This window comes from Fundulus heteroclitus, unplaced genomic scaffold (assembly GCF_011125445.2).
Source record: "Fundulus heteroclitus isolate FHET01 unplaced genomic scaffold, MU-UCD_Fhet_4.1 scaffold_120, whole genome shotgun sequence".
In the NCBI taxonomy this organism is placed as follows: Eukaryota; Metazoa; Chordata; class Actinopteri; order Cyprinodontiformes; family Fundulidae; genus Fundulus; species Fundulus heteroclitus.
The window spans coordinates 318083-330206 of record NW_023396532.1 but is presented as its reverse complement, the minus strand read 5'-3'; the positions used below and the strand labels follow the sequence as shown (position 1 = coordinate 330206).

The window sequence follows — 12124 nt, the reverse complement described above, 5'->3', positions numbered from 1 at the left end:
ATTTTGATTGTTTGTTTCTCCTGACTAACCAGGTTGATCCCTGTAGCTTTTATCTCTGTTGAGCCAAACATGATCTGAAGTTTGACTTTTTCACCTACATTCACCTTTACATTGAATATACCAACCTCCTCTACACCCCAATCATCTACGTACACTAGATCTTTTCTTAATGTGCTGTATAATCTCAGTTTCATTTCTGTCTGATCTACTTCTGCAGGAGAGCATAGAAACTCTCTGGTATCATTTGGGCCAACATCTTCACCTTCTTCCACTAGTGTCTTGAAAACATCTCGACTGTAATATAAGTCATTGCGTTTAAATTTATTTTTTTCCTTATGTTTAGACTTATCAAACTTCTCACAAACAGCAAATCCATAAGTAGAGGAAATTTTTCGAGAAACAAAAATGTTTGGGTTTCTAGCAAACTCTACAGCTCCCCTAATAATGGCTTCCTGAGCTCTAAAAGGGCACAGGACTTTACATCGATTTACAAACTGATCAGTGATGTGCTTCTGCAGTATTTCGCTCTGAGCGAACCCCCCCACTAACAGAATGTACTTGATGTGGAAACCAGTTTTGAAGATTTGCCTGAGATTATCTGTGATGCCCTGTAGACTTTTTTCAAAGAAAGATCTCAGTTTGTCTCTTGAGATTTTGATAAATCCATCGTCGCAGGAAGCCCCCTGCTCTGAAGCAATAAAATCTTCTGTTCCTGATTTATGCATAGCTAATGATCCCAGTGTAAATGGGACACAGAGTTGAACATCTTGATCAACCTGTTTGAGACGGGTAAACTCATACATAATTTTATGAGCACCACTGGGGTGTTTTTGTTCATATTCATCCCACACTCCATCAGGAAAAATCTTTCTCAGAAACCTTTTAAAGTTTCCATCCACAGTTTGTCCTCCCAGGTTATTTCCAGAGGCCTTGTGCAGCTCCTTCAAGGCTCCTTCTTCCATGACTTCATGAACAGTGATGTCAATAGTTCCTCCTTAAATAAACAGAGGGAATAACAAAGATTGCTGACCTAATGATCTCAACAACCACTTTTCTTTAAATTCTAGACAATTCAGTCCTCAACAGATGACAAAAAATAAGTATCATCTCTTATTAGGTTCTTTTCTGTAAAGACTTATAAACTAGTTTGTGAATGTATCAATAACACATTGCATCAGAATCACTGAACTACCTCCACAGTCGACAACGATGTACTGAGTCCCTGGAGACTGATCCAGTGACTCTTTGTTGTGGTTCTGTGTGATGAAACCATAAGGAGGAAGCTTCTTACACCAGATTGAAGCTGCTTCTGGTTCCAGAGCAATCAACAGTTTGTCTTCTGTTCCTTCTGTCACAAGACCTGCCTAAAACACAAAAACTCTCATCGCTCTGAATATTTCAGAGCTTCATTGTGCTCTGTAATACAAGATGTTACCTGAGTTGCAGCTTCTCTCATGAACTGTTTAGCTGAAGGATCCCAGATTGCAGGAACAGTCAGCACCCAGGTGAAGTCAGAGGCTAATAACTCAATGCTTATGTTGGAGTTGATTGTTCTCAGGGCATCTTCTTTAAGGAATCTCAGTGATTCTGAGAAAATCTTCAGTGCCTTCATTGACTTTCCATATCCTGTTTTAATCTGTAGATCACTGCTGCAGTTCTGAGGATATTTATTAAGACGATAAATACAACAATTTAATACATCAGTAGTAATTGTCCTATTTTTTTCATAAATTATTTCAAGCAGCATTAAAAAGAAACAGTCATGATGTTTGCTTGTATACTCATGACCTTGTGCAAGCTCCCTTAATGCAGTTTATCCATAATTTAACAAAGTAAACAACTTATTTAATTTCCATGTTCTCCTGTTCTTGATCTCTTCTAACACTTTTCAGTTTTGCTATTGTTAGTCAGAATTATAGTTTATCTCTTGTGATTTTAAGTTAATGCTCTGGATGTGACCAAACAACCTGTTTAAAGATTAACTTGATTATATCCACAGTGAAATGTAGAAAACATTGTAAACGTAATCATGCAATATATGAAACATCTATGAGTATAAATCTACTTACTTTGTCATAGAGTTTCATCTTGAAGTCTTCAAAGAAATAATGTTTCTTTGCTGCTTCACTCCTCATACTGATGTATGTTGCTTTGGCTTCATAGCCAAATTTCAGAAATTCTTCATTTTCATCAAATAAAATGCAGGTTGGCGTCTTTGGTGTGTCCTCTCCATGCTCCATCCCCCATCTTTTCAAGTAGATATCACTTTCTTCCCCACTGGGTGTGATGTTAAAGGCATAGCCGGTGAATGCTGTACCAAAGTCTATAGCTATGACAAACGAGTCACCCATTGGAGAAAGAAACTGCTACTGCACTAATCAAGGCAAGTAGAAATGTCACTGTGCTAATAAGTACCAGTCAGACTGGATTTATTAAACTTTGTAAACCACACCTCTTTCTGGTACTCTGCCTCACAGTTTTTAAACAAAGATCTTTAACTTTAATATTTCATGATAGAACTCAGAAAATGCATTTGTAGTCAGTAAAAACTAAATTTTGAATTATTAATTATTCACCAGATTTAAGACATAAACAGTTGTGTAAAAAAATTGTGTTCTATGAATATAATAGAAACAGTATATTGAAATAGAAACATTCTTGTATTCAACAAGTAATTGTATGATGTTGAAAAGTGTGTAGTCTACTTGATTATGCAAAGGAAATGTTGGTGTCATGTCTTCTGTCTGTTGGTTTTTTGGGCTAGCTGTCAGTTTTCCACCATTTTCTCTGCTCCGTTCAACTAACTGGGAGAGCAGCTTTCCCTTCACTGTTCTAATTATCCTGCAAGTGTTTCCACTTGATACTCTGCCTTCATAAACTGTACCTGCCTTCCATAACCAGTAAGTGCTTGATCGTCTCATTGTCATGTGTAAGCTGCTTGCCAGTGCTTGTGTTCGCCGCCTGTCTGACCTGTTTAACTGGATGGATATCTGATCGCCCTGCCCTTGTTGAATATCTCATTGGTATCTGATTCTGGTCATAACCTTCAACCTTTTTATGGTTTTGGATTCCTCTCTCACCCTCTGGACTGTTCTGGTGTTCTTTCCTGCCTGCCACCATCTCGCTGTTAACAGTTTGTCATCAGTTCAGTTCAGTCTGTTTTATGCTCTAGCCCACCATTACCAATTTTTTGTTTGCTTAAGTTTACAATAAACTGTTAAAAGTGCAGCAACGTGTATGGTCGAATTATCAGGTTCTCTGTTCTGTGCATAACAGTTGGTATAGTGTTGAAAGGTAGCCCTCAGCTAAAAAATATCTGTTTTTAGAACACTACTGCACATAAAAGACTGACCTAAAGAAGCAACATGTTTTGATTGTAAAGTCTAATGTGAATTACTTTATGTATACATGTCATATTAGATTTTAGACTGGAAAATAAACTGAATGGGTACCAGGAATAATAAAAAAAGTATTTTTTTCTGTTCATAGGTAAAAATATAGAACTTCCATTAATCTGTGATATTTTTAATACCAAATAAATTGTTGCATAAAATTCAGAAAGGACTCCCAGAGCATCTACTTTGTTTGCTGACTTTGTGGTTTTAAATAAAAGATTGTTCAAATTGAAAATTAGAACTGCAGCATAGGAACAGGATTTTAGGAGGTCAGTCAGGCATGAATATTAACAGCTTTCTGTTTCTCTTTATGTTATATTTTATTGTAGTTGCCACGAAACCATGTAGTGTTTGACTTCAGTGGAAAACCAAGTCATGATTTTGTTTAGTTGCCCCAAGTCCCTTTTTGAATAACTGTGCATGTACAAGTCAACTTTTATTGAAAGTTAAGAGTGAGATTGTGTCAATTTTAGCCGGGCGGGTGTGTGTGTGTGTGTGTGTGTGTGTGTGTGTGTGTGTGTGTGTGTGTGTGTGTGTGTGTGTGTGTGTGTGTGTGTGTGTGTGTGTGCGCATTTGAACACAAATCAGTTCAAATGTACAAACAATACTGAATAAAGTAGTTTTAAGTTATTGACAGTGTTATTATTATTATTTTTAAAGAATGGAGAACTTTTGTTCATATTCTTTTTTATTAAAGAGTACTACCACTCATGCAGAGTGCCTCAAGTGCCTCCATTCTTAGCCTCTTCCTCTTCTCTCTTTACCCTATCCCTCAGGAGTTAGTTACAAGAAAACACTGTTTAGCCTTCTTTTTTTAGGCAGATGACAGTCGGAGCTTTATGACACTAAAAAGGAAAATAGTTGCTCTAAAAATAAGCTTCTCAAAAGTCGATTTTGTTTGGGCGCATTGATGTCTCTAACGTCAGTGTTGACCTTAAGGTCAGTGTCTGACACTAACTGCTACAGACCTGAGTTTAAGACTTAAGAATAATCTTAACTTTGATGCTCAGTTAAAATCTGTAGCCCAGTCCATCTTTTTCAAACTGAGAGAGCTGACTAAAGATTTTGATCTATGCTGTAATTACAACTTGCTTAGATTACTGCATTGCATGTTACTCTGGGCTTAACAAAACTGGTGGCTTGACTGCAACTGGTCCAAAATGCTGCTGATCTTCTTTTAATGGCTCCCAGAAACTAAGAACACATTTTTTTAAAAAAGTAAAAAAACAAAGCAACTGGACTTGTTTTCCGTAGTTTGAAGACGTTTCGCTTCCTATCCAGGAAGCTTTCTCAATTCAAAAAGTCTGGAGTAATGTGGAGCATCAAACTTTATACTACTGCCCAACAAAGGCAATTAACATGCAAATTCAACAGAAAAAGGTCCTCCCCCATAGTAATGGGCAGCCGTTAAAGTTATTAAGCCAGCAGATGGAACCAAAACTGCTCCACTCCACAACCTCGTTAGGGTTGTTATTGGCCTGGCTTGCAGGAAAGATGTTTCATTCACCCGAATGAGGGTGAGAGTTGAGGTGATGATTGGCCGGAATTAATCCTATAGCTGTATTATAAGTTTTTGAGAGTTGGAACCTAAGGCCCCCTCCTCTGTTTAAGGTTATTTTTTTCTCTCTTAACGTAGATGGCTTCCTTCACACCTCTTTCAAATTCTCTGTCTTCTTTGTCCAAAATATGAACATTTTGGTCCTCAAAAGAGTGTCCTTTGTCCTTAAGGTGTAGGTGGACAGCAGAGTCTTGTCCTGAGGAGGTAGCTCTCCTGTGTTGAGCCATGCGTCGGTGGAGAGGTTGTTTGGTTTCTCCAATATAAAGATCAGAAAGTTCCTCACTGCACTGAACTGCATACACCCCTCCGCTCATCTTAGGTTTGGGGGTTTTGTCCTTGGGATGCACCAGCCTCTGTCTGAGGGTCCTGTTTGAAATGTACTGGGATTTTGTGTTTGGAGAAAATCCTCTTAAGTTTTTCAGAGAAAACCCTGCAACGCATGGTGACTACAGCCCTCTCCGAGCTGCGTCTTACTCCATCCGAGTTTTTTAGAGGCGATCCCGATCAGTGCAGAGCCTTTTTAACGCAGTGTGAAATCAATTTTGAATTACAGCCCTCTTCTTTTCCCACTGATCAATCCAAAGTTGCTTATATTATTTCTTTGTTGGCTGGCAAAGCAAGATTATGGGGACCCTCACAGTGGGAGAATGACTTTCCCATCTGCTATTCATATCTAGACTACTCTAGAGAACTTGTTTGGGTTTTTAGTCCTTTGTTGCCCTGTCGAGAGTGTACTATGGGGCTCTTGTCTCTCAGACAAGCAGAGAAAACTGTTTCTGAATATATTATAGACTTTCACCTGTTGTCTTCAGAGAGCCGTTAGAATGAGCACGCCCTAATGGATGTGTTCATCACGGGGTTAAATGAAAGGATTAAGGATGAGCTGGCAATGCGGGATTATCCTAAAACTCTGAAGGAATTAGAAGATCTTGCCACCAGAATTGACCTCCACCTCATGGAACGGCAAAATGCGCGCCGGTCAGCACCTTCACTCCGCCCAGTGCAGTCCTCACCAGGTCCAGCAACACCTCCTGTGCCTGTTTTAGCTGATCCAGAACCCATGCAATTGGGCAGGTCAAGTCTAACCAAGGAGGAACGCCAGCATAGACAGCAGCTAGGCCTTTGTCTCTACTGTGGGGGAAGGGAACCCTTGGTCCGAACCTGCCCAGTAAAAGGTCAGGCTCAGTAGGGCAGAAGAGGTCTCTACTGAGCCGGACTAAGCTCTCTGCCTCCTCAGATCTCCTCTTACCTTCCATCTTAACTATTTCTTCCAAATTTCACAACATATCTGTTCTTGTTGATTCTGGGGCCGACACTAAATTTAACCATGAAGGATTGGCCAGGAAACTGGGCATCAATCTCCATACAGGTCCATCACCTCATAGCGTCCTCGCGCTGGATGGTCATTAACTTAATCAGTCATGCCTCATCTCAGAACCCGTGGAGCTTCTGATTGGGGGTAGTCACAGGGAGCTACTCACATTCATGATCATTGACTCTCCACAGGTCCCGGTTGTCTTGGGCGTCACCTGGCTCAGAAGACATAACCCTCTTATTGACTGGTGGAGGCTGGAGGTTACAGGGTGGGCTTCCTCCTGTTCAGCGTCATTTTTACAGTCGGCCCAATCTTGTTCTACCTCCGAGAATGAGACGGAGGAGAACTACCCAGACCTGTCCAAAGTGCCCTCTGAGTACCACGATCTGAGAGAGGTTTTCAACAGGGCCAAAGCCACGAGCCTGCTACCTCACAGACCTTATGATTGCTGCATCAACCTACTTCCTGGAACTACTCTCCCCAGAGGCCGCCTCTATTCTCTGTCCGCTCCTGAGTCTGAGGCGATGCAGAAATACATCAATGATGGGTGCAGGGTTCTTCTTCGTGGGAAAAAAGGACGTCTCTCTCCACCCCTGCATCTATTACCGGGGTGTCAATGACATTTCGGTCAAGAACCGATATCCCATTCCTCTCATGAACGCGGCCTTTCACCAGATCCAGGGCACCAAGGTGTTTACCAAATTGGATTTATGGAATGCCTACCATCTGGTCCGGATTAAGGAGGGGGATGAGTGGAAAACTGCCTTCAACACCCCAACGGGCCATTATGAGAACCAATGCCCCGGCTGTTTTTCAAAACCTCGTCAATGAGGTCTTCAGGAACACGGTTGGGCGGTTGGAGCAGTTATTTGTAAAGGCGGAGAAGTGTGACTTTCATGTCACCTCCCTTTCATTTTCAGTTTTATCCTGTCTCCAGACCAGATCTCCATGGACCCGGCTAAGGTTCGTTCGGTTTGTGAGTGGCCCAAGCCGACTGAACGGAAACAATTACAGAGGTTTCTGGGGTTCGCAAGGTTCTACCAGCGATTCATCTGAAACTTCAGCCAGATCACCCCAACCCCCCCCCCCCCTTCATGCCTTGACCTCGGGTAAAGTGAGGTTCACCTGGAGTGACTTAGCTGATGAGGCGTTCAGGCAACTCAAGGCTCTGTTTACCTCAGCCCCAGTCCTTGTTTCTCCTGACCCAGAGAGACAATTCATAGTGGAAGTGGACACCTCTTGTTCTGGAGTAGGGGCAGTGCTCAGTCAGAGAGCCAAGGACGGACGGATGCACCCATGCACCTATTTCTCCAGAAAGCTGTCTCCTGCAGAGCGTAACTATGACGTAGGCAACTGGGAGCTCCTGGCAGTTAAGCTGGTTCTAGGGGAGTGGAGACACCGGCTTCCTCGTTTGGACGGACCACAGAAATCTTGAATATCTGAAGACAGCTAAGAGGTTGAACCCTCGACAAGCTGGGTGGGCCCTCTTCTTTAGCCGTTTTACTTTCTCCCTGTCTTTCAGACCCGGTTCCAAGAATACAAAACCCGACGCCCTGTCCCGGATGTTTGAGGTCGGGGAGGATGGCACCGAACAGGCACTAATATACATTCTTCCAGACATGGTAAGGTGTGCCGTGACCTGGCTCGACCTGGAGAGGGAGATCAGTAACTTTCTTTAAAGGCATACTATGCAACATTTTTCAGTTAATTAATGTGTTCCATACCGTTTTGGATGATTAAATGAGTCATTTCAGGTCGAACAAAGGTTTTCTCGGCCGCCCTGGTGGTCTGTGGGGGAAATACCGCACTTGCAATTGCAGGAGCCCTCGGCCCGCACACACAGGCTCAGAAGTCTCGTGCAAGGCCGCGAGAGTCGGTCTTGCTTTACGGCGAGAACTCCATATGTTGTTGCCCTGCCATTCACTATATGCATGCGCGAAAGCAACAACAAAGAACCGCGTGTTTTAACGTCAAATAAACATGCAAGCATATCGAGTTTTATTATTATTATTATTTTTTTTTTTTTTTTTTTATGTTGGCGAGAAGCTACCGCGGCCGTGGCCGCGGCTTGGCGAGGCGGCGGCCGCGGCTTGGCGAGGCGGTGGCGGTAGCGTCTCGCCAACATAAAATAATAATAATAATAATAATAATAATAAAACTGGCGAGGAGGCGGCGGCCGCGGCTTGGCGAGGCGGCGGCCGCGGCTTGGCGAGGCGGCGGCGGTAGCGTCTCGCCAAGATAAAATAATAATAATAATAATAATAAAACAAGATAGCGCTGCGGGAAGCTTGATGTTCATACTTTCACTGTGTTAGTCATTGTTTGTACTGCCGTTTTTTCCACTTTTCGTTGCGTTCGCCTGTCTGCTAAGCTCAAAACAACCGCGCCTGGCTTGACGGAGAAACCAGAACAGCTGACCCTCTTTACGACAGTGCACTTTTACTTTCGCCCTCTGGGGGGAGCGTCGCTGGAAAATCAACCCCGGTTGCATAGTATACCTTGGTACCTTGATGGTCCGCTTCTTTAAGATGGTCCACTTGGTCCCCCTTCCTAAACTCCCCTCAGCCAAGGAGATGGGTTTCATCCTCGCTAGGGAGGTCTTCCGACTACATGGCCTGCCAGTCCGCACTGAGGGAGTGAGTACACGGATGGACCAGAGTGTTCTCTTATATATTGCAGAACCTACAGAGGTGATCGTTCTGGTCCTACAAATGTGAACCGACCACAGACCCAACCCATCTTGGACCTTAAGACATCTCAGAGACCCTGGTCGACCACTCAGGTCATCAGAGTTCTGTTGCCCCAGTCTTCCCAGACCTAAACAAGGAGAAGCAGTATGTGGCTTCTAAGCTCCTCGGCTCTGAAACCAACTCCTACTGAGACCAACTCAGTGCTTTGAGTGGTCAGTATGACTGGAAAGGAGCTATATAAGTTCAGTCAATTTACCATTTAACTTTGTCGTTTCTCCTTTTAAACCTATACTCAAGACGGCAGTTTTCCCATAAAGGTCAATGACTTTCATCAGGTCATTTCATTTCTCTTCCTTGGTTTAAATTTGCTTTTTAACAATGTTTTTTATACTCTTAAATGAACCAGGTGATCTTAAGACAATTCAGGTATCATTAGAGGGAGGATCAAATATGTACAGGAAGAGACATTTTAAAAGGGCAACAGTCTGCATGGCTCAGGGAGGCGCCGTGTTTTCTCAGAGGACCCGTTAGGAACCAGTAAGTGTCACCAGCCTGGGAGCTCCAGAACGGAAACGTTGGAGGGTGGTAGTGGCTGTTGTTTGCTTGGCAACCATTGGCCATTAAAGTCACAGTTCAAGCTTTTAGTTTTAAATTACAAGCATTAAATGCCTTACCCTCTAACTGAGTCCGCCAGCTCTAAATGAGAGCACTGCACTCGTCCTCGGGCTGAACTCAGCTCTTCATTGTGTCATCTGAATGAACTCCTTCGGCCTCCCGTGGGGTAGAAACGTGTCTGGAAGCGAGATGGGAGGGGCGTCTCTTCTTCAGCCGCATGAATCATTTGATGGATGAGCCTCGCAGCTCGATTTGCCTCCTGAAACGTCCCCAGTCGCAGCCCCACAATGCTCCGGTCAAGAACATGCGCTGCTCTTTTCTATTCTGGGCCACGGCGCTCGCACACATGACCGCAACAGTGCAGAGAGTTCATTTGTCACGCCGAGGCAGAGTGCTGACACTTCTGAATAAAGGCTCGATCTGTTTATTTTTTTCCAACTGTTGAGCAGAAACAGTTTGCTGCTGCTTTTCTTTTTCTCTCGTCTTGCATTTAGTTAAAACACTTCCTATGAGCATTGCTCCAGATCCAATTAGCTGCAAGATTTGCTAATTTTATGCTTCGGAAATACAGAAATTTATCGGCCAAATGCTGTAATGGACAAATAACTTTCACAGTTTGCAGGAACAATTAAATGCTCTAAATGTTAGCGAAAGCAAGAACAAAACAGCATATTTTTATGAAGGCAACAAGCAGCCGAAGAGCTCTCCTCGTTGCTTGGCTGCACATTATTACGGTCTGCAGAGTTCGGCGGGCATTAGCGGAGTCAGGATTTACACCGGATGGCAAAGATAATCCATGGCTGTCTGAGCTGTTTTCTATGCTCCGATGGGAGAACTTGTTATTTTGTTTTCTCCAACCTTTAGGCCTCAATAAAACAGTTTATGAAGTCTAATATTGGAGCAGGCGGCACACGTCTAGCTCAGGAGGAGGGGGGGTGTCTGTGTGGCTGACAGGGCGAACGCCGCCCTACGCTCAGGGAAAATGGTGCCATCTGTTGGGAAAATGCACAATCCACAATTCCTACTCATTTTACCGTTTTATACCCCAAGGCGTTCTCCTGTATTTGTGCCCAGAATAACATCTCAATTATCTAATTAAATTTTTTTTCATAATCTTGGTGTCAATAACAGCAAACACCGGGGAGATTCCCTCAGAAATGTAAGGATCGCAGTAGCTGCAATAGTTTGAGAGAAAATTAGGATGGGACTTAAACAAAGAAGGATTTGTTTTCTTATACAATTTACCAGTGGTCCCCAATCCTGGTCCTCGAGGGCCGGTGTCCCTGCAGGTTTTACATGTGTCCCTGATCCAACACACCTGACTTACTTTCCCAGTGTGCAGTCAAGTTCTCCAGAGTCCTCCTAATGACCTCATTATTTGACTCAGGTGTGTTGAAGCAGAATGACAAATAAAAGTTGCAGGACACCGGCCCTCGAGGACCAGGATTGGGGACCACTGCATTATACAGTACATAAAATTAGTGTTTTAGTCATTGATTTGAGCAGGCAAGTTTAAATGATCTGTCAGTGGAATAAGATTTTTAGAGTTCAAGTAGGAACAACTTTACTTTAGGGGTCATAAAACTCATTCCATTGGTAGATAATCTTATTTACTGACTCAAGTTAAGGGAAAATAGGCTAATTTCAAGAAAGGTTTACTTACTTTGAGTTCCTTTTTGCAGTGAATGAGGCTAAAAACCTATATATCCACATGTAGACATTACCTGTGCAGCTGAGCTGAACTAAAAAAACGTTTTAGAGGTTTTAGTTAAGAAATATCCAGGTGATTTGCATACATTGGCACCATCTCAAAAAGTAGAGATTTTTTGTATTTTTACTTGTAAAACTTGATAAACTTTTTTTCACATGTCTTAACTTGCTGGGTTCCAAAAGTAAGCAGCTTAAGGATCTGCCTTTATAGAGGAACTACCAGCAAACCTGCAGTCTGAGAGCGAAGTGCTCTGTTAGGAACATACGGGGTAATCAGAGCTCTGATATATGATGAAGCTTGATTATTAAGGGTTTTATACATTAGAAGAAGAATTTTAAATTTTATTCTTGATTTAACAGGAAGCCAATGAAGGGAAGCAAAATTGGAGAAATATGATCCCTCTTGTTGATTTTCATCAGAACTCTCACTGCAGCATTTTGGATCAGCTGAAGGCTTCGAACTGCATTTTGTGGAAAATCATTGTCAAACATTCTTGTTTTGATTTTGTGTGAAGTGCTTTAGAAAAGATCTTCAATATGCATTAGCTGAAGGCTGGTTCACACGGCAGCCCAGTTAGTCCATTTTTCTCCACCGATCTTCCTCTTCCCACAGCCCTGACTATCATGGTGGTTTATAAGATAATCTTAAGAGATATTCCTGGCATGCATGGTGTGTTAAGAGTGATCAGCTCCGCAAGGAAGAACGTCCGGTCCAGAGAACAAACGAGCACACGGCCTGTTGAATGTGACGTGTAGCCAATCAGAAATCGAGGTGAGGGAAGCCCCAATAAAAACACACACATAACTCACCGCTATATCATAGTGCAGCAAACATAAAGCC

General features: G+C 42.7%; 1 long non-coding RNA gene across 1 annotated transcript; it reads right to left on the bottom strand.

The window, feature by feature from the left end:
* Positions 1–603: 603 nt before the first annotated feature.
* Positions 604–1520, bottom strand: LOC105924910. Its single transcript, XR_004928280.1, has 3 exons — positions 1436–1520; positions 1193–1364; positions 604–994 (listed from the first exon to the last, which is right to left on the bottom strand). It is a non-coding gene; the product is annotated as an uncharacterized LOC105924910 (long non-coding RNA).
* Positions 1521–12124: the final 10604 nt, after the last annotated feature.